Consider the following 21,678-nt stretch of genomic DNA (forward strand, 5'->3'; position numbering starts at 1 on the left):
CCAGAATGATAAATGTTTTAATGATAAATTTAAAAGGTCATAAGTGAAATGTTCCTTGCCTCCATTTAGAGCATCACTTTTCAAGCTCTGCACTATTAACACTTTGGGCTGGATAATTCTTGGTGGTGGGCGGCTATCCTGTGCTTTGCAGGATGCCGAGCAGCATCCCTGGCCTCTCCCAGCTGGACGCCAGTAACCACCCCACCCCACACGCCCATTGCAACAATCAAAAATGTCTCCAGACATTGCCACTTGAGAATGTTGAGAATTACTGGTCTAGGCATTAGTTCATAGTGAACAGGCAACTGCTGAAGATTTCTTTGTGGTCAACCAGCTGTTCCAGGAAATGAATAATCAAACAGAAATCAGAATGTAGCCGCTTGGTGCCTAGTCTGTTCTCAGAATGGCGGTATATATGAGGAACACCTCTTCTGTTGTCTGCCCAGCTTTTCTTTTCTGAGAACTGCTCACCCCACTGAGGCAGAGGCCATTCACCAAAACCCACTTCTGCTTCTAGGCAACATGCACTTTTGCTTAGAAGAGCCCACGCTTGGGTTAGTGCCCCAGAGGAATGGAAAGAAAACTAAGGGTCTGGGGCGCCTGGGTGGCTCAGTGGGTTAAGCCACTGCCTTCGGCTCAGGTCATGATCTCGGGATCCTGGGATCGAGCCCCGCATCGGGCTCTCTGCTCAGCAGGGAGCCTGCTTCCCCCCCCCCACCTCTCTCTGCCTGCCTCTCTGCCTACTTGTGATCTCTCTCTGTCAAATAAATAAATAAAATCTTAAAAAAAAACCAAAACTAAGGGTCTTCAAGCTGGGAACGCTTAATATTTTCTTTTATTGGATCACAGAATGGAACAGGCCTACTGCTGCCTCAGGAGTGGTAGCGAGCTTATGTTCTCTCTCAGAGTTTTCTCTATCCCTAGTGTCTCCATGACATTAGTCTCTTTCCACACACTGCCTGTCTTCACATACCACCTTGGCAAGGAAGCTGTCCCAGGATCTCTTTCACCTTTCCTACTTTATCATCCTGGACAGTACTCAGCACTGTTGCACAGATATTTACTTATTATTCAGATTACTTCTTGTGTTACTCCACTGGAGTGTCCATACCACATGGACAGGGGGTTTTTGTCTGTTTCATTCACCACTGTATCCTCAATGTTTAAAATAATATCCAGCACATAGTAAGCACTCAATAAATATTCTTCTTTTATGATGAACTTGCTGATTGGTCCTTCCTATTACTGGTTTAAGCACTCTCTGCTAAACTTCCAGAAGTTTATGATCTAAGCACTCTCTGTTACTGTCTGTCTTGGTCATCATTTCTCATCCCCACACCTCCTTATATTTATGCTATATTTATATGTACACACAGATATACACTTGGTAGAAAAGACAAAAGGCCCCCCACTATGTCTACAATCAGAAGACGGCATTGTTAGTGTGTCAGCTTTCCTCCATGGTATCTTTGCCTTTGGTGAAGAAGGTACACCCCCCCCACCCCACCACGTGCCACATAACTTTGTCCCTACTGGCCATCACTGATTGCAACAGTGTGGCCACCCAGGAGGGGTCAATTCATTCACATGTCCTCTAACCCATCAAATTTTCTCTCTTAAGCATTTGAATTAAGAGACCAGAATGGACCTGGCAGCTATTCAAGTAGTAATAATATTTGAACTCCTAGAGAAAAGGTCATTTAAGGGCACTTGTCAGAGAACAGTAAGGTGGACCTTATTCAAGAGGGAACACTGAGATGGGTGTAAGGGCCAGTGCAATAGGGTCTTGGTGTCAGGGAGGAGATTGGACTCAGTTCTGATTCCAACAGTGATAACTGGAGATATATATCCAAGGAGCAGGGTGGGTGTTAGGGTATGTAAATCATCAAGAGAAAACATCAGGGCCAATAGACTCCTTAATGAAGGCAAGCCAGTGTAGTAAAATAATGGATTGTGTTTGGATACCAAGGGAGGGGGGTTTTTGCTAAATTGATTTAGCAGGATTCTTGCTCAAACTGGATTCTACAAGGACAGAGAACACCTAAGGTTGAACCTAGTCCAGCAGAGTCCAAGGAGAGAATCTTTGTCAGAGGTCCCATTGAGATGGCCATAAAAGGACCCTGTTCACCAGTTAGAGAAAGTCAGCCTACAGAGGGAAGAGGACAGACTGAACCAAGTTGTCAGAGAAAGGAACAATAATTATGTGATTCTTCGCACAGAGGTTAATGGCTAGAGCTGAGGGTCAGAGGGACCCAAGTGGAGAATCCCGGTTCCCCTTCCTCCGGCCACAATGTATGAAATCTCAAGGTTCTTGCTGTTTCTCTTTGAATGGCACAGTTGTTCCCACAATATTGATGTGAATCCCAAATTTACTATCTAGGAAATAGACAAGATGTGTAATCTCTACCCTAATGTATGACATTGACTTCATTTAGCTTATTAGGAGAATCAGCCATTCTCCACCCGGAAGTGGATGCTTGAGGCAGGGTGTCTCTAATAGGGATCTGGGCTTGTGGGCAAGTGAGGTCAGTCAGGGGCAGTTCCAAGAAGTGAACCCTTAAAGGCTAAGGAAGTGAGAAATAAGATAGCTGTTATTTCTATGTCTGCTTGCAACAGGCAGGGTCAGGGTCAAGGATACGAAAATCTACTTCAAAGTAATTTCTGCATGGCAGAAATACCATGAAAACCAGAAAGAAAAGCAGCTTCTCAACCTCACAGATCAAATCCTAAAAGTCTAAAGCGTAGAACTGAAATGTTCCTATTTTACTATTATATGTTATCTCATTCCCTCACTTACTTATAATATTTCATATATATTTATGTGGCTTTGATTCAATTTATTTTTTCTCCCCCCCAACAAGTTTTATTAAGGTATGATTGACAAATAAAATTGTATATGTTGAAGGTGTACAACGCGATGTTTTGATATATGCACACACTGTGAAATAAGCACAATGGTCAAACTCATTAGCACATCCAGCCCTCCCATAGTTACCATTTATTTTTGAAGAGAACACAGAAGATGCACTGTCAGCATATCTCAGGTACACAAGCCCATATTGTTAGCTCTAGTCCCCATGTCATACACCAGATCCCCCGAATTCACTCATCTTACACAACTGAAAGTTCACATCCCCTGACCAGGATTTCCCCATTTCTCCCTGCCCCCGGTTCCCTGCAATCGCCATTCTACCCCCTGCTGCTCTGTACTTGTCTTTCTCAGATTCCACATATAAGTGAGATCATGCTATATGTGTCCTTCTGTGTCTGGTTCATTTCCCTTAATATCCTATCCTCCCGAATGATCCATGTTGTTGCAAATGACAACATGTCCTTCCATAAGGCTGGATAACATATGAGCCTCTATATTTCCAGCCCATCTTCTTTATCCATTCATGCTTTGATAGGCACTGAGGTCATTTCCATACCTGGCTATTGTAAAGAATGCTGCAATGAACATGGAAATGCAGATAGATTTTATTGTGTGTGTGTTTAGTTTTATTTATTGATTTATTTATCTGTTTATTTATTTTTATTGTTCATTATGTTCGGCTATCCACCCTATAGTACAACATTAGTTTTTTATGTGGTGTTCGACGATTCATTAGTTGTATATAACACTTAGTGCTCGTCACAGCACGTGCCCTCCTTAATACCCACCACCCACCTACCCTATTCCCTTACTCCCCTTCCCTCTGAAAGCCTCAGTTTGTTTCCCAGAGCCCAGAGTCTCTCATGGTTTGTCTCCCTCTCTGATTTCCCCCCCGTTCAGTTTTCCCTCCCTTTGTCTACGCAGATGTGTTTTAAAATGTTGCTAAGCATAAAGCATTGGCAGATTGGTCGCTGGCTTGGCTGATTAGTGCCCCAAAGATAGTGATGTCCTACTTCTTGGTCTTTATTTCTGGGTCTGACATGTGACTAAGTGACCAGAGAATTCTGCAGTGAGCATGGTGTGGATACCGATGGCCTAAGAGGCTTGTATTCGTAATGCTGCCTTTAATTAGACTTTGACTTGATGCATGGAAATTACACCAACAGATTGTGGTCCTCTTGAAACCACCAAGACTCCTTGAGAAATAGGATATAAGACTCTACTGTTCCCTCTTTGTTATCAGTCATCAGTTAGAAGCTGGGGGAGCTATGGCCAAGAAGACAAACTTTCTTCTGTGTGGTGAGTATTCAACATCTTATTTTCTTTGGTTCTAGAACAGCTATAGCATTCAGTTGAGCTGGTGGAGGGCTGGCCTGAGGGGCATTTCCTGAAAGGGGCAAGTCCGGATTTCTAAGTGTGTGTTCACACAGATATAGCCAACATCGCAATGCTTTTTATTTGTTTTCACTTATAATGCCTAATGTTCTTGGAAGTAAAAACAAAATTGAAAGTAGTGGTTCTCAACGGAGGGGCAGTTTGGTGTCCCCAGAGGAGACCCTTAGTAATGTTTGCAGACCGTTTTGGTAGTTGTGACTGGGCGCAAGGGTGTGCCTGGAATTGAGTGGCTGGAGGCCACGGGTGCCACCCTACACGCTCCAGTGCAAGGGCCAGCCTTTGTGAGAGGAATTATCCAGGCTAAAATGGCATTAGTGGGGCGCATGGGTGACTCACTTGGTGAAGTGACTGCCTTAGGCTCAGGTCATGATCCTGGAGTTCCAGGATCAAGTCCCACAGCAAGCTCCCTGCTCAGCAGGGAGTCTGCTTCTCCCTCTGACCTTCCCCCCTTTCTTGCTCGCTCTCTCTCTCATTCTCTCTCTCTCTCTCTCTCTTAAATACATAAATAAATAATATATTTTTTAAAATAAAATAAAATGCCATAGTGCCAAGACTGAGCAACCCTACCTAAAGGAAGGCATAAGTATTTTTTTTTTAATTTTTAATGGCATGAATTAAAACAACAACAACAACAACAATGCACTGAACTGGGGGGGGAGGGGAGACCCTCATGGGGAGATTTACTGGCAGCAAACTCAAAATCTCCATGAAATTTTTGACCATTGATGTTGTTGATTTTTTTCTTAAGTTCCAGGATGCAGTATCTCCCTTCTTTGGACTTGTCCGTATGTACATATGAACATCTGAAGTTGACAGAGGATTATGGAATTTGGGGAGAGTTTGGGGCCAGCCCATGGGGCTCTTCAAGGAATCCCGAGTCACGTAGTAGAGTCTAAAGAGAATTGGCTTCTCTGTGTCCTGTTGACAGAATCTGTTCCAATTGGGCAGTGAGGGAGTCTCACCACCCATGTTCTCTCCTCTCTCTGTGGCACAGAACAGGACACTTTCTGGTCCCTGGGACTGTTGGTGCAGTAACCATAGTGTTAATAAAAAGGGGGAGATCTCACAAACCAAGGTTGTGGAAAGTGCTTAATGAAAACAGCGAGTGGTCATGTAGTCTGGTGAAGGGTTGGGCTTCGTTGTTTCCCCGTTGTGTTATCTTGGGCAAGTTCCTAAACCACTATGACCGTCAGATTCCTGTGCTGTAAAATGGGGCTCTGAAGAGGTTCTGCTTCTTGAGAGTGTCAGGGGGGATCCATGAGATGGTTGTACCTGGAAGGTGCCTATCAGAGGTTAATGTTTACTCAACACTGGGTATCACTGTTGGTGATATTGCTTCCCTGTTCACCCACTCTACTGTGGCTTTCAGCATAAATGCCACTACTACACTATTTTTAAATTTAATTTAAAAAAAACTTATTAGTATAGGGCAGCTGAGGGTGCCTGGGTGGCTCAGTGGGTTAAAGCCTCTGCCTTCGGCTCAGGTCATGATCCCAGGATCCTGGGATTGAGCTTCACATCAGGCTCTCTGCTCAGTGGGGAGCCTGCTTCCTCCTCTCTCTCTCTCTCTCTCTCTCTCTCTCTTTGCCTGCCTCTCTGCCTACTTGTGATCTCTGTCTGTCAAGTAAATAAATAAATAAATAATCTTTAAGGATAGAGCACCTGGATGGCTCAGTCATTAGGCATCTGCCTTTAGCTTGGGTCATGATCCCAGGGTCCTGGGAGCCCCACATTGGTCTCCCTGCTCAGTGGGAAGACTGCTTCTCCCTCTCCCACTCTCCCTGCTTGTATTCCTTCTCTCTCTGTCTCTCACTCTCTCTCTCTCAAATAAATAAATAAAATCTTTAAAAAAATAAAACAAAACCTTATTAGTACATAATTGGCACATAACATTGTGTAAGGTTGAGGTGTACCCCATGTTCGTTCAGTACATATTCATATGGCAGTGTGATCTCCACCTTAGCTTTTGCTAACATCTCGTGGCATCATATAAGAACCATTTCTTGTTTCTCATGGGAACCAATGAGATCTAGTCTGTCAGCCACTTTGAGGTTTATCCTATGGTTCTGTTGTCTATCCTCACTATGCTGTGCATTCAATCTCCAGGACTTACCTCTCTACTAGTTCCAAGTTAGTGCCCTTAAACATCCCCCCAGATCCGCCCTTGTGCCCCCAGCCCCTGGTAACCACCATCCTAATGTCTGTTTTCATGAGGTCAGCTTCAGAACCATGATTGAATTGGATGGGTGTGAGACTGGCTTCAACAGAGAGGTTGAATTTGGGAACGCACACAGTCAAAGATTCAGAAGAGGACAAGTTGCTTCTTCAGCCTCCGCAGCCTTCAGCCTCGCTCTCACTGATGGGTCCACATGTTCCACCTTCCCCCCTATGCTCTCTTATTTTTTTCTCCTCTTTCCTCTTCCCCTGGTGAAATCTAAGCCAGAGTTTCAGGGCAATGTGATCAGGGAGGAAAGTGCTAGGCAGTGGTAAGTCTGTTCAGTTCCATTGGAGTAAAGCACTCTGGCTATGAGAGAACGACACCTATCACTGATACCTGGGTCCAGCTGCCTCTCAGGAACACTGAGCTGGCCCCCACCTGCTGGGTTGTAGGGGAAGGGACTGTTCCCCTTATACTGACTGTGGAGTTAATATTGGTTCACAACCCTCCCTTTTGGGAGGTTCTTGGGTGTCCTCTGAACTGGCCCCATTACTTCAGGGTAGAGAGACTGAAGGAGGAGACTGGCCAGTCCAGGTTGGGAGGTGGCAGTTTCAATAAGCAAAGGGAACTTACATAGGGGATTTGTCTTGCAACAGCAAGACAAATGGACCCCCACATCCATCCACCAAATCTTGTAAGTCTACATATAGAGAAAGGGGCCTTAACAGGGCTCAGTCATGCATACACCACATCACTATCTCAAGGAGATGTCCTTAGAGCAGCCTCTGAAAGCAGGGAAGGCCAGGAGAACCCACTCTCCAAGGACGGGGAGGGGGCCAGGAGCCTCTGAGTGTCCAGCTCATAGGTCAGTTGGCGGTCATCTCTTTTTGATAAACTTCCTCGGCACTTGGGTTGGCAGACCTGGGAAATAGGAACACTGTCTGGGTCTAACAGTTTCATCAGAAAACCAGAATGACTCATACAAGAAAGATAAGGTGGAGTTTTCACTGCTAGGGCAATCAAGCTCTTTGCTTAAAAAGCAGAACTTCGGGGCACCTGGGTGGCTCAGTGGGTTAAAGCCTCTGCCTTTAGCTCAGGTCATGATCCCAGGGTCCTGGGATCGAGCCCCACATCGGGCTCCCCGCTCAGCAAGGAGCCTGTTTCCCATCTCTCTGACTGCCTCTCTGCCTACTTGTGACCTCTCTCCTCTCTCTGTCAAATAAATAAAAAATATCTTGAAAAGAAAAAAAAAAAGAAAAAAGCAGAACTTTGCCTTCAAAATAATCAGGCAGTCACCCTGGTTAAAATTCATGAATATCACCAAAAAGGCAGGATTTCTGTGTTCATGGGGCTGGTGGTGGTGGTGATGCATATGATATTTTTCTCAAAAGGTGAATACTCTCACAGCTTCTATTCTCCAACATCATTTTATATTCCCTGAGAGGAGAATATAAGTTGCTACGTAAGTAACCCATATTTACTCTAGGAAAAGTTAGAAAATGCCCATGAGCAAAATTGAAATCTACCTAGAAATGACCACTCTTCACATCCTGGTCTATATTTCCCACCTTTTCTCTCCAGTATTTATGAGTAGTAAACATTTATTTTGTGTTGGTCTATTGTTTTTTTATTTATTTATTTATTTATTTATTTGACAGAGATCACAAGTAGGCAGAGAGGCAGGCAGAGAGAGAGAGGGGAAAGCAGGCTCCCTGCCGAGCAGAGAGCCAGATGCGGGGCTCAATCCCAAGACCCTGAGACCATGACCTGAGCCACCCATGAGGCCCTGTGTTGGTCTTTTTAAATTGGCCTCCAGCCACAGCAGCTTAAACCTGATATAACTGTTGAGCAGCTTCCGAAGAAGAGACCATTTTATTAAGTTTGCTAGCATTTGTCAGCTTCATAAAATTGATTAAAACCCTTAATGAAATGTATCCACATATTGTTAGGAAAGAGGGAACTGAATCTATTTAAATGAACAGAACATTCTGCCTGGTATGAGTGGGGTATATGGTATATGGTAGGTGATAATGATAAATTTACCTCTATTTAACATGCTGCCCTTTGTTATAGTCAAGACAATAAGTTCTGTGTTGTAAATCAAGTACTAGCCCTGGAAGAAACAGGTGGGTGGCCAGGAGTATTCAGAAGGATTTAAGGAAGATTCCTGAAATGTTAATTCCTTTCTTTTATTTTTCTTAGGGCTTTCCTGTTTGGTCCTTGTTGTGAGGACATACAATGGTATGTTGGCACTTGAAACCAAAAGCAAGCTCTTTTTATTACTTTTTATTATGTTATCTTAGTCACCATACAGTACGTCATTAGTTTTTGATGCAGTGTTCCAAGATTCATTGCTTAATACCCAGTGCTCCATGCAATACGTGCCCTCCTTAAATTGGTATATTTGAATGGGAATGCCCAGTGCATCAGGGCACAGTCCTTCAGGATGTGGTCTTTCCCTATGGCCTCAACAACAAATGCAAAATCAACCATCATTTCTAAAAGCTCTGCGACTCTTGGTTAATTAGGATAGGCTACATTGATTGCCATTTTGTAGGTCCAGAGTGGCCAATACTGACACTTCTGTGCAGTTCCATTGACATTATTCCACAATTTCTATACTGTGTTCATATGAAAGACTATGCCCAGATTCATACAAGGATGGAATGAGAAGACAGTTTTCCATTTTGCCTGACATTTTCTTTTTTTTTTAATTTTTAAAAATCAATATTATTAAATAGACACAATAGCAATAATTTTATCCGTGTCAAAAGATTGCCAGTTAGATATGAACAGAAACATACACATAATAATGATCTTCCTATGATTTAATTGAAATACAGTAAACATTTTAATAACATTTACACAATCTCTTAGGAGCCCAGAATACCCCTTTTGATCATTTGATAATCTTAGCACTTTAATATTATAATTACAGCATGTCAGTACTCTATTTAAATTGTAATTATCAAAGCTCAGAGGAAACTGATTCTTGTGCATCTGTAATTTCCTACAATATAATTTTAAAGCTTAGGCTATTTTTCTGTTATCATTTCAGTCATAGAAACATACTTGGAAGTCTAGGGACTTGTAGTTTTCATGCTTCAAAGGCTATTAAAAAAATTTTTTATGTTCAGTTTGCCAGCATATCATTAGTTTTTTCTTTTTTTTAAGATTTTATTTATTTATTTATTTGATAGACAGAGATCACAGGTAGGCAGAGAGGCAGGCAGAGGGAGAGAGGGAAGCAGGCTCCCTGCTGAGCAGATAGCCTGATGCGGGGCTCTATCCCAGGACTCTGGGAACATGACCTGAGCCGAATGCAGAGGCTTTAACCCACTGAGCCACCCAGGCACCCCATATCATTAGTTTTTGATGTAGCATTTAATGATTCATTAGTTGCATATAACACCCAGTGCTCATCACAACACATGCCTTCCATATACCCATCACCTGGTTACCCCATCCCTCCCCTTCTGTAACCCTCAGTTTGTTTCTCAGAGTCCAGAGTCTCTCATGGTTTGTCTCCCTCTCTGATTTCCTCCCAGTTTTCCCTCCCCTCCCCTATGGTCTTCTGCGTTATTCCTTATATTCCACATATGAGTGAAACCATATGATAATTGTCTTTCTCTGCTTGGCTTATTTCATTTAGCATAATCCCCTCCAGTTTCAACCATGTTGATGTAAATGATAGGTATTCATCCTTTCTGATGGCTGAGTAATATTTCTTTGTATATATGAACCACATCTTCTTTACCCATTCATCTGTTGAAGGACACCTCAGCTCCTTCCACAGTTTGGCTATTGTGGACATTGCTTCTGTGAACATTGGGCTTCCTTCTTTTCACTACATCTGTATCTTTGGGGTAAATACCTAGTAGTGCAATAGCTGGGTTGCAGGATAGCTCTATTTTTAACTTCTTGAGGAACATCCATACTGTTTTCCAGAGTGGCTGCACCAACTTGCATTCCCACTAACAGTGTAAGAGGTTTCCCCTTTCTCCACAACTTCTCCAGAAATTGTTGTTCCTGTTTTGTTAATTTTTTTAAAATATTTTATTTTTTATGAACATATAATGTATTATTAGCCCCAGGGGTACAGGTTTGTGAATCGCCAGGTTTACACACTTCACAGCACTCACCATATCATGCACCCTCCCCAATGTCCATAACCCCACCACCCTCTCCCTACCCGCCCCCCCGCCACCCTCAGTTTGTTTTGTGACATTAAGAGTCTCTTATGGTTTGTCTCCCTCCCGATCCCATCTTGTTTCACTTATTCTTTTCCTACCCCCTAAGAACCCCACATTGCCTCTCAACTTCCTCATATCAGGGATATCATATGATAATTGTCTTTCTCTGATTGACTTATTTCGCTAAGCATAATACCCTCTAGTTCCATCCACGTCGTCGCAAATGGCAAGATTTGTTTTGTTAATTTTTGCCATTTTGACTGGTGTGAGGTGGTATCTCACTGTGGTTTTGATTTGTATTTCCATGATGTCTAGTGATGTTGAACATTTTTTCATGTGTCCATTAGCCATTTGTATGTCTTCTTTGGAGAAATGTCTGTTCACGTCTTCTGCCCATTTTTTGACCGGATTCTTTGTCTTTTTGGGTGTTGAGTTTGAGTTCTTTATAGATCTTGGATACCAACACTTTATCTGTAATGTCATTTACAAATATCTTCTCCCATTCTGTGTGTTGCCTCTTAGTTTTGTTGACTGTTCCTTTTGCTGTGTAGAAGTTTTTATCATGATGAAGTCTCAAAAGTTCATTTCCCTGGTCTTTGGAGACATGTTTTGAAAGAATACATAAACAGAGGACCTACATACATTTGTATACTCCATGTATGATATATGGTATAATAATTTCATACATGCATTGTATATATGTATAGATATATAATACGCAAACACATAATTTTTTTTCTAAACTACTTGAGAAGAAGCTACAAACACCATAATCCTGCACTCCTTAATACTTCAGTATGCATATTCTAAGAACATGGGCATGCTCTCAAATAATCACAGACCAATTAACAAAATCGATGCAACTGACCCATTAGTTATGGGGCAGGTACTTAGCCTAATCTTTGGCTACATTGTTCTATTCTCACTTTAAAGATGAGGACAAGGAGGCTTGGAGATATTTCAGAAATCAGCTGAGGTCCCAGCTATGTAAATGGTACAGCAATAAGGGCACTTCATTCCCCCATAGTGCAAAGGTTAATGGGAAGGGACAAACAATTTCAACGTATTAATGTCATCACCTTAGTTTGAGCTGCAAACACTTACTGGTAGGGGCCAAAACAGGTGGAATTCGGACAGGATAATGTCTCCTAATAAAACATGGCACGACAGTTTTCTTTAGTTGCCTTTTTATTTTGGACACTTAAATCTATAGAACTATTGTAATGATAGTAAAAATGATCACCCTATACTTTTCACCTGGATTCATCAACTGCTAACATACAGCTACATTTCCTTCTGGTTTCCTAGCTACCTCTCTAAACACACAAGTATCTATTAGCAAAAATAATCATATATATATCTATCAGTGAAAATTAATTAAAAGGAAACCTCACTAACATGGAGTCTGGAGGTTCAACAGGAGTTCTCCTGCCCTGCCACTTGTGGTCAATTACAAACACAACAAGAAGAGACGGACCTTGCGAGCCAATACGATTTCACTCAGCCAGTAGGAGGAAGAAAGTCTCCTCTAACTTGCTCTCCTCCTTCACCTCCCCCCAGCAGACTAACCAATGAGAGGTAGTCACAGCCCAGCCAATGAAAGACAGCCACAGCTCAGCCAATGGGAGACAGTCACAGCTCAGCCAATGAGAAGCCACTATACTTCAAACTCCCAGTTTAGTCCAATGGACTTTTTGCGTAGAATAGCCCTGCCCAACTTCCTCTTTTCTCTCTAAAACAGAAGTCTCTTTTGTTTAGTGGGTAGGCCACTTGCCTCTGCCTTGTGGGCTGTCTTGTGTTTCCCGCTTTGCAGTTCTCTTCCATCCCAAATAAACCCATTTTTCCCAATAAAAAACTGGCTCTTTTACTTTTAAGGTTAACATACCTATATACAATATAGATATATCTTCAACTTAGTTTTGTGTCACATTGAGATTATGTAATGGTTATAAATATTCATATATATATATATATATATATATATATATATATATCTGTGTGTATTTATTTTTCACTAATCCATTGGAAAATAAATTGTGGATATCATGCCCCTAAATCCCTTAGCATTTATCTACTTAGAATATGGACATACTCTTACATAACACAGGGTCAATTTAGGAAATTTGTCGTTGATTCAATTCTATAATTTAAACCTACTGTCAAAAATTTTTCAGTTGCTCCAGTAATACATTTTTTTTCAAGTTTGGGATTTATTCTTCAATCACGTAGGCATTTTATTTAGTTACTATGTTTCTTTCATCTCCTCTAGTCTAGGACAATTACTTTCAGCCTTTCTTTTTCTTTCATGACGTTGACATTTTTGTTGAGGCGAGGTAGTTAGATTAGAGCATGTGCACCAATTGCGTTTGTCTGAGATTTCCCCATATTTAGGTCTGGTTATGCGTGTGGGGCAGGGAAATGGCACATATGCTGTTCTGTCTGTCTTTGTGTATGATATTGGAAGTAGCACATGACGGAGATGGTTTGTTTGTCTAATATATCAACAACAGAATTACACTGACTTAACTAGCTTATTACCTAAATCCTGGTGATGGGCATTAACGAGCACACGTATTGCATGAAGCACTGGTTGTGGTGCATAAACAATGAATTTTGGAACTGAAAAAATAAGATTAAATTTTTTAAAAACCCAAGAAACTTTTAAAGTGCATCTGGAAAGAGTCCTAGAGGAAAGAATTATTTTTAACTCACGAGTGAGTAAAGTCATTTGTTGACATTTTAAGAGACAGGACTTCAAATGGGGATTAGATTGATTAAATATTGAATCAAATAGAGAATGCACAGTGCTGCCTTCTTCTCTCTCTCTTTCTCTCTACAGATCCATGCACAAGCCATCCCTGCCCTGCTAAATCTTACTGTGTCTCCAAGGAACAAAAATACTTCTGTTATTGCATAGATGGATATGTTTCGAACACAGGAGAAATAAATTTCACAGACCGGAACGTCACTTGCAGAGGTGATTCTGGGCTTGTAGAAAGAGTGGCATTACTGCAAGAGTATGCAAATCTTAGAAGGGAAGCTGGCCGTAGGATTCTCAGAGGGGAAAGGCTTCAGTGTCCTGCCTGAAGGTCATGTCCCTTTACTCTGTAGCATCATTCATGTGAGAGTAAGAATTTGAGGTCCAGGTGAAATTGACTTGTGTTCCATCTCAGCTCTAATTAAGCAGCTGTGCAACTTTTGGGGAAATTGCTTGAATCCTCCATCTCAAGTGTATAGCCTGTAAAATAGGAGTAATCATCCTACCTTCTGCAGATCAGAGAACTTAGGTCAGAGGAATATGTGTTTGTTTAAAGGAGTCAATCCCAAAATTAATGAAATGCCCAGTTTAAAAAATAAGTCCTCCTATGCATCCAATGTCATGCTGGGCATTTTTCTTATTTAAACCACACTCCAACTCCCTATGACATGGATGTCTCTCTTTTTCTTTTTTTAAGATTCTATTTATTTATTTGACAGACAGAGATCACAAGTAGGCAGAGAAGCAGGCCGAGAGAGAGAGGAAGGGAAGCAGGACCCTGGGATCATGATCTGAGCGAAAGCAGAGGCTTTAACCCACTGAGCCACCCAGGAACTCTCTCTTTTAAGATGGAAGTTAGCAAACTTTTTCTGTACAGGGCTATCTAGTAAATATTTCAGGCTTTGCAGGCCATATGGTCTCTGTTGCAACTATTCAGCCCTGTCTTTATAATGTAACTGTAGCCACAGACATAAATGAATGGATGTGGCTGTGTACCAATAAAACTTTATTTACAAAAACAGGCAGTGGGCCAGCCCAGGGCCACAGTTTGCAACCTTGGCCTAAGTAATGAGAATACTTGCTATCCCCCCAAATTCCCCAATACTTACAGTAGGATATAGTCATATTTATTTGAAAAGGAAAATAATTTGTTTTGCTGAGTTTATCTCAATATATTTTCTAGTGGAATAGTTTCTAATAGAAATCTAACAGAAGCCACTTATGGGAGTCACACAAGTAATTTTAAATTTTCTGGTAGCTACATTTAAAATGTAAAAACAGGAAATTATTTTTAATAATATACATTTTTCAAATTTTATTTTATTTCTTCAGTGTTCCAAGATTCGTTGTTTATGCACCACACCCAGTGCTCTATGCAATCCTTGCCCTCCTTAATACCCACAACCAGGTTCACCCATCCCCCCACTCCCCTCCCTTCCAAAACCCTCAGTTTGTTTCTCAGAGTCCACAGTCTCTCATGGTTCATCTCCTCTGATTTTCCCCAATTTACTTTTCCTTTCCTTCCCCTAATATCCCTCAAGTTATTCCCTTTGCTCCAGAAGTAAGTGAAACCATATGATAATTGACTTTCTCTACTTGACTTATTTCACTCAGCATAATCTCCTCCAGTCCCATCCATGTTGACAGAAAAATTGAGTATTCATCTTTTCTGATGGAGGCATATTCCATTGTATAGATGGACCATATCTTCTAGTAATATACTTTAACTCAGCATATCAAAAGTATCATTTCAAGCTGTAATAAATATAAAAAGCACTAATGAGACCATTTATGTACTTTTTTCATATTGTCTTTGATTTCCAGAGTGCATTTTATGCTTACAGTACATTTCAGTTCAGACTAGCCATAGATTCAGGTACCTGGTGGTTCCTGTTTTGGACAATGGACTTCTTGGACCTGACTCTCAGTTGTTGTGACATTTTTTAAAACTCCAGCTCTTTACATTTTGGAATCCAGAATGAGATGGAAGTAAAACTCTTGATTTACAATCATTTTCTCTCAGGAATTCATAGATATCTCTTCCTTATTTTTAATATCTAACATTCTCAATTTGAATCTTGTTTTCTTTATAATAACTGTTTTTTCCCTCTTTCTGGTAGCTTGTAAGATTTCCTCTTTTTCCTTGGAGGTAGGACATTTCATTTTATTTTTAGTATATTTTTATATATTTTTTCTTACATAGATACATATACATATATCTAATACTGATATAGAAATTTATTCTCTTCTCCCTTACAAAATCTCTTCTTGGGGTTATCTTTTTCAGTATTCTTTTTTTTTTTTTCAGTGTTCTAAGATTCATTGTTTATGCGCCACACCTAGTGCTCCATGCAATCCATGCCCTCCTTAATACTCACCACCAGGCTCAGCATGTTCTAGCTTCTGTTGATCTAAAAGTTGTTCCTTTTCACTGTAGGGAAATAGTTGATTGGATTGCATTTCTTCTTGTCATCTTGACAAAATTCCTTTTGGGTCGGTTCTGGCCTTCTTGGATAACTCCTTCCTCTTTACTTTTCCTCTAAATCCTTAACTTTCTTTTCCTGACTAATAATTTGGCCTTTTGCATATTCATTCTGTTTCTGAACATTGTCATTAAAATTTCAGAAACCACAGATTTAATTTCTCAGAAACTTTTTTGGTTATTGTTCTTTTATTGTGCCATTTCCATAACAGCTTCTTCTTTCTTTTAGTTGCTACAAGATATTTGTTGAGATGAAGAGCTTTGTCAAAGGCAAAGACAGTTGTTAGATATAGCACATGTATCAACACACAATATACATAAGCAAAAGTTAAAAAGCAAAATATGAAAATATCTAAGATTAAACCTCTCTGTAGCTACACAAAATTATTTATTTGGTATGATTCCTACTCATCTTTTCAAATCAACACACAAAGTCATAACTTACATAAGTATTAGTCAAATTCAGTGTTATAACCTCTTTTTGTGTCTCAGACAAAAGATTGAAATATTCCATGATAACAGGCTGTTCCTGTAATATATTGCTACCCATGACATAATAATAATGAAAAATATATGTAATATACATAATAATATAATATAGTAATAATATCTTCATGTATTTTCTATATAATAATTAATAGTGTTATAATATTAAAATATGAAATGTTTGATAATAATTAAAAGCCAAATCATTTGTCTTAATTAAAATGTAAAATGAGAACTAGAAAGAGAAAGGCTACTTTTTTGTTGTTGTTTTAATATTAAAAAAATAATTTACCTCCAGTCATAGAGAGATATAATCAACATATAGTTCCGTATAAGTTTAAATTGTAGAACAACTTGAAGAAAGCCTATTCTTTTATTATCAAACAAATGAATTCTTGAATCTTTTTGGAGAGCCTGAGGATTTTAAGTTCTCTCCTGTTTTCTGTATTAACTGTGTACTTAAGTCCAGATTTTCCTAGAAAACAACCTGAGGCACAACATGTATCCAGGTTTTAAGGGGTTGTGTGTGCAATCTTAAGCCAGCAAGGGTGAGGAAGGAAAAGGACATGAAACAGGGAAGAAAGGAAAACAAATTAAAGATGGTGCATCCCTTTGCTGGGTGCTGTCTTGTAAGACAATGCGGATGGTGGTGTGGCCATGCAAGACTTTCCAGAAAGGCCACTTATAACTGTTTCTTGGGACAGGACAGACTCTTGGCAGGAGGATAAAGGGAGAAAGAGAGAGAGGCCAGCTCCTTTTCATCTTGTCTCTCTCCTTGGTCAAGCTTTGCCTCACCGGACTTTTCTTGACTTCTGGGTTGATCTGACTGTCTGGGGAAACCAGATCCTATATCCCACAGCAGATCAGTTCATCTGAGTCCAGGTGGGAGATCCCAGAGCCTCCATGTGTATGATGAGATCAGATCTGGTGCTGGAGCTGCTATGATGCCCACCACACCAGGGGAACCTCATCTGGGGGAGGTCAAATCAATCTGTGCTATCAGGAGACAAGGCACCTGAGGTAATCTCAGGGAGCTGTGGGTGGGCAAAGATAATGTTGGTTATAAACTGGGTCAAATTAATTCGCTGTCATTGCTTCCTATCTTGCTTTTCCTTCAAGCTGTAACATTCTAGTGTATGAGTGTGTGTATGTATGTATATGTATGTGTGTATATAGATAGATAGATAGATATAGATATAGATATAGATATAGATATTTATCACTACATCTTCTTTATCCATTCATCTATCAATGCACATCTGGGCTCTTTCCACAGTTTGGTTATTGTGGACATTGCTACTATGAACAATAGGGTGCAGGTGCCCCTTCAGACCACTACATTTGTAACTTTGGGGTAAATACCCAGAAGTACAATTGATGGGTCATAGAGTAGCTCTATTTTTAACTTCTTGAGGAACCTCCATATTGTTTCCCAGAGTGGCTGTACCAGCTTGCATTCCCACTAACAGTGTAAGAGGTTTCCCTTTTCTCCACATCATCGGCAACATTTGTTGTTTCCTAACTTGTTAATTTTAGCCATTCTGACTGGTATGAGTGGTACCTCATTGTGGTTTTATTTGTATTTCCCTGATGGCGAGGGGTGTGGAGCATGGTTTTCATCTGTTTGTTGACCATTTGTATGTCTCCTTCAGAGAAATGGCGGTTTATGTCTTCTGCCCATTTCTTGACTGGACTATTTGGTTTTTTGGGTGTTGAGTTTCATAAGTTCCTTACAGATCTTAGAAACAAATCCTTAATCTGATCTGATGTCATTTGCAAATATCTTTTCCCATTCCATAGGTTGCCTTTTAGTTTTGTTGACTGTTTCTTTGCCATGCAGGACCTTTTATCTTGATGAAGTCCTGAAAGTTCATTTTTCCTTTGGTCCCCTTGCCTTTGTAGACATCTCTAGCAAGAAGTTGTTGTGGTTGAGGTCAAAGACATTGATACCTATGTTCTCCTCTAGGATTTTGATGGATTCTTCTTTTTTAAAGAATTATTTATTTATTGACAGAGAGATCACAAGTAGGTAGAGAGGCAGGCAGAGAGAGATGGGGAAACAGGCTCCCTGCTGAGCAGAGAGGCCAATGTGGGCCTCGATCCCAGGACCCTGGGATCATGACCTGAGCTGAAGGCAGAGGCTTAACCCACTGAGCCACCCAGGCACGCCCTCTTTTTTTTTTTAAAGAATCATTTATTTATTTGAGAAATCACAAGTAGGTAGAAAGGCAGGCAGAGAGAGATGGATTTTGATGGATTCTTATCTCACATTTAGGTCTTTCATCCATTTTGAGTTTATCTTTGATATATGGTGTAAGAGAATGGTTCAGTTTCATTCTGAATGTGGCTGTCCAATTTTCCCAACACCATTTGTTGAAGAGACTGTCCTTTTTCCATTGGATATTCTTTCCTGCTTTGCTAAAGATTTGTTGACCATAGAGTTGAGGGTCCATTTCTGGGGTCTTTATTCTGTGCCATCAATCTGTGTCTGTTTTTGTGTCAGTAACATACTGTATTGATTATTACATCTTTGTAACATAATTTGAAGTCAGGTATCGTGATGCCACCTGCTTTGGTTTTCTTTTTCAACATTCCTCTGGTTATTCAGAGCCTTTTCTGGTTCCACACAAATTTTAGGATTATTTATTCCAGCTCTGTGAAAAATGTCAATGGTATTTTGATAGGAATTGCATTAAATATTTATAATATTTTGGGTACCATAGACATTTTAACAATATTTATTCTTCCATTCTATCAGCATGCAATGTTTTCCCATTGCTTTGTGTTTTTGTCAGTTTCTTTAATAAGTGTTCCATGGTTTTTAGAGTACAGAACCTTTCCCTCTTTGGTTAGGATTATTCCTAGATATCTTATGGTATTCGGTGCAATTGTAAATGGGATTGATTCTCTTTTAAAGATTTTATTTACTCATTTGTCAGAGAGAGAGAGCATAAGCAGGGGGGAGCAAGAGGCAGAGGGAGAAGTAAACTCCCCACTGAGCAGGGAGCCTGATCCGGGACTCAGTGTCAGGACTCTGGAATCATGACCTGACACGAAGGCAGAAGCTTAACCAACTGAGCCACCCATGCATCCCAATGGGATTGAGTCTTTAATTTCTTTTTCGTCTGTCTCATTGTTAGTGTATAGAAATGCTACTAATTTCTGTGCATTTATTTTGTATCCTGCCACATTCCTGAATCACTCTGTGAGTTCTAGCAATTTGGGGATGGAGTCTTTTGGGTTTTCCACATAGAGTATCATGTCACTGTGAAGAGTGAGACTTTGAGTTCTTCTTTGCCCATTTGAATGCTTTTTATTTCTTTTTGTTGTCTGATTACTGAGGCTGGGACTTCTGGTACTATGTTGAACAACAGTGGTGCGAGTGAACATCCTTGTCATGTTACCGACCTTAAGGGAAAGGCTCTCAGTGTTTCCTCACTGAGAATGATATTCACTGTGGGCTTTTCATAGATGGCTTTTATGACATTGAGTTATGTTTCCTCTATCCCTACACTGTGGAGAGTTTCAATTAAGAAAGGATGCTGTATTCTGTCAAATGCTTTTTCTGCATCAATTGAGAGAATCATATGGATTTTGTCCTTTCTTTTATTAATGAGATGTATCATGTATCATGTTGATTGATTTGCAAATGCTGAACCATGCTTGCATCCCAGTAATAAATCCCACTTAGTCTTGGCAATTCATCCTTTAAATATACTGTGGAATCCTATTGGCTAATATCTTGGTGACTATTTTTGGCATTCATGTTCATCAGGGATATTGGTCTGTAATTCTCCTTTGTCTTTGTCTAGTTTGGGGCTCAGAGTAATGCTGACTTCGTAGAAAGAGTTTGGAAATTTTCCTTCCATTTCTATTTTTTGAAACAGCTTCCGAAGAGTAGGTATTAGTTCTTCTTTAAATGTTTGGTAGGCTACATCAAAAACTAATGATGTATTTTATGGTGACTAACATAACACAGTAAAAAAATTAAAAATTAAAAAATGTTTGGTAGAATTCTCCTGAGAAGCCATCTGGTCCTGGATTCTTGTTTGTTGGATGATCTTTAATTACTTCTTCAGTTTCTTTGCTGGTTATGGGTCTGTTCAGATTTTTTTATTTCTTCCTGTTTCAGTTGTTTTTGTATTTATTTATTTATTTATTTATTTATTTATTTATTTGGCAGACACAGATCACAAGTAGGCAGAGAGGCAGGCAGAAAGAGAGAAAGGAAGGGAAGCAGGCTCCCTGCTGAGCAGAGAACCCAGGACCCTGGGATCACGACCTGTGCCAAAGGCAGAGGCTTTATCCCACTGAGCCACCCAGGCACCCCTGTTTCAGTTTTATAAGTTTCCAGGAATGCATCCATTTCTTTCTGATTGCCTAATTGGGACAGAATTGCTCAGAATTGCTCATAATACATTCTTAAAATTGTTTGTATTTCCTGGTACTGGTCATGATCTCTCCTCTTTCATTAATGATTTTACTAATTTGGGTCCTTTCTCTTTTCTTTTGGATAAGTCTGGCAAGGGGTTTATTCATCTTATTAATTCTTTCAAAGAACAAGCTGCTGGTTTCATTGATCTATTGTTTTGGTTTCTACTTCATTGATTCTGTTCTTTATTATTTCTCCTCTCCTACTTGGTTTAGGCTTTATTTGCTGTTATTTCTCCAGCTCCTTTAGGTGTAAGGTTAACGTGTATATTTGAGACTTTTCTCCAAAATTTTGAGAACTTTTCAAGAAAGGCTTTACTGCTATGTACTTCCTTCTTATGACAGCGTTTGCTATATCCCAAAGGTTTTGAAGAGTTGTGTTTTCATTTTCATTTGTTTCCATGAGTTTTTAAAATTCTTTAATTTTCTGGTCGACCCATTCATTCTTCAGGATGCTATTTAACCTCCAAGTATTTGAGTTCCTTAGAAATTTCCTGTTGTTGTTGAGTTCGAGTTTCAAAACTGTGGCCTGAAAATATGCAGGGAATAATCCCAATCTTTTGGTACTGGTTGAGACCTAATTTGTGACCCAGTATGTGATCTATTCTGAAGAAAGTTCCATATGTACTTGAGAAGAATATGTATTCTTTGTTTTAAGATGGAAAACTCTGTATATATCTGTGAAGTCCATCTAGCCAGTGTGTCCTTGAAAGCTCTTGTTTCCTTTTTTTTAATTTTATTTTTTTCAGTGTTCCAAGATTCACTGTTTATGCACCACACCCAGTGCTCCATGCAATACGTGTCCTCCTTAATATCCACCACCAGGCTCACCTATCCCCTCAACCTCCTCCCTTCCAAAACCCTCAGTTTGTTTCTCAGAGTCCACAGTCTCTCATGGTTCAT

At 40.1% G+C, this 21,678-nt stretch overlaps 1 long non-coding RNA gene across 1 annotated transcript; it reads left to right on the plus strand.

Annotated features, from left to right (window-relative positions):
* Positions 1-4,103: 4,103 nt before the first annotated feature.
* Positions 4,104-13,576, plus strand: LOC116882944. The gene is made up of 3 exons (XR_004385714.1): positions 4,104-4,171; positions 8,628-8,666; positions 13,458-13,576. It is a non-coding gene; the product is annotated as an uncharacterized LOC116882944 (long non-coding RNA).
* The last annotated feature ends 8,102 nt before the right edge of the window (positions 13,577-21,678 follow it).

The sequence above is a fragment of the Lontra canadensis genome, unplaced genomic scaffold (genome assembly GCF_010015895.1).
Source record: "Lontra canadensis isolate GAN:19392208 unplaced genomic scaffold, GSC_riverotter_1.0 scaffold88, whole genome shotgun sequence".
In the NCBI taxonomy this organism is placed as follows: domain Eukaryota; kingdom Metazoa; phylum Chordata; class Mammalia; order Carnivora; family Mustelidae; genus Lontra; species Lontra canadensis.